Below are 1657 nucleotides of genomic sequence, written 5' to 3'. Positions count from 1 at the left end.
TACGATTTTATATTTTAAATAAATTTTTAGAACTTTTTTATATTTTTATTTTAAACAATTCTTAACAGTCATTTTACCCTCCATGTTCGGCATTATACATAAATTTAAAGAATTTCTGAAACACAGAATAATTTGCAGTAGTAGTGTGTTTTAAATTAATTTATTAACTTTATTTATTTATTGAAAAATTAAATAATGATTAACAAGATATTTAGCCAAAATACTTTTAAGCAAAGCTGTATTTAGCTAATAAGTAAATTGTTTCACGATATTTAAAAAATTTGCATGTATTCTTATATAAAAAATATATAGAATAAGTATTTTATCAATCTTTATTTAAGTATAAATAAACATTAAATAAAAAGAATAATGAAAATTAAGATATAACGTTAGAATATCCCACAAATAATTATTAATTAAAAGAACCATGCAAGTAAAATATGATTGAACAAGTGTCAGAAATGCCAAAAGCAAAGCGCGAAATGTACGACGATTTGTTAAAATCAAATACGAATAATTGATTAAAAATTATGTAAAGAAAACCACGCTAATAGAAACCTCTTTTTATTTCTTGCATTTGACAGCACACATTGTAATTAATACGAAATATTTAAAATGACAAAATAAATGTTTTTGTGGTTAAAATCTCCAGAGATATTAAAAAATGTGTCGTACTACTATTAATATAAAATATGAGATATTTCTTAATGTAAAGATCAAATTAGTTAAGATCAGTACAAATCTGAATCCTATAACTTTTATCCGATATATTTTTCTGTAAAGTTCATATTTTTTGAAATTTTTCAGGATTTTCATACTTGTTGCCCCTACAAGGGCTACATTTAGGCTTTAGGAAATTGACCATGCCCTCTTTCAGTAACTGTAACGTAGCTATATTTTTGTACCTAATATCTAATTAATTTTATAATTAATTTTATAATTACTCTATACATTTCAAATATTGTATTATGAATTATTATAAATATACAGGCTGCGTTCAGCAAAATAAAGTATTCAATAAACAATCAGTGATTATTTGTGATAGAAATACATATATCTTTACTCCTGGTAACCATTATTTATTCCGTAAACATCTCTATATTAAGATTTAATCTAAGAATCTTTTGTGAACATATCTTAATTATTTTTCTAGTATACAGAGTATTTGGTAATGATAAATCTTTCGCATGGGGGCAAACTGGACTAAGCTGAGAAGAAAAGTCCTCTATCATTTTACAATTGTCGCAATAGTTAATGAGTTATTAACTTATAAAAATAGCCAAATTCGCCCAGCCCAATGCAAGCGCGCGACAGAATAATCCTAGAGAGCCTCAAAGGGAGAGAATGACAACTCCGTCATATGTTCCGTCTCATCTGATTGGACGCGGTCCCTCAAGTGATGCAATTTGCCACTCTCTCCCTTTGAGGCTCTTTAGATAGTACCCGCCCCGCGCGGCGAGGTGCGCCTTCGCCGTCGCTATATTACACGCAGTCCTGTCCTGTCGCGCGCTTGCATTTGGCAGTGGGCTGGGCGAATTTGACTATTTTCGTAAGTTAATAACTCGTTAACCATCGTAAAATGGTAGATTTTCTTCTCAGTTTAATCCCTGTGCAAAAGATCATTAATTTCCAAACACTCTATATATATATATATATA

Source organism: Atta colombica, unplaced genomic scaffold, assembly GCF_001594045.1.
Source record: "Atta colombica isolate Treedump-2 unplaced genomic scaffold, Acol1.0 scaffold112, whole genome shotgun sequence".
Taxonomy (NCBI): Eukaryota; Metazoa; Arthropoda; class Insecta; order Hymenoptera; family Formicidae; genus Atta; species Atta colombica.
This window is presented reverse-complemented; position numbering follows the sequence as displayed.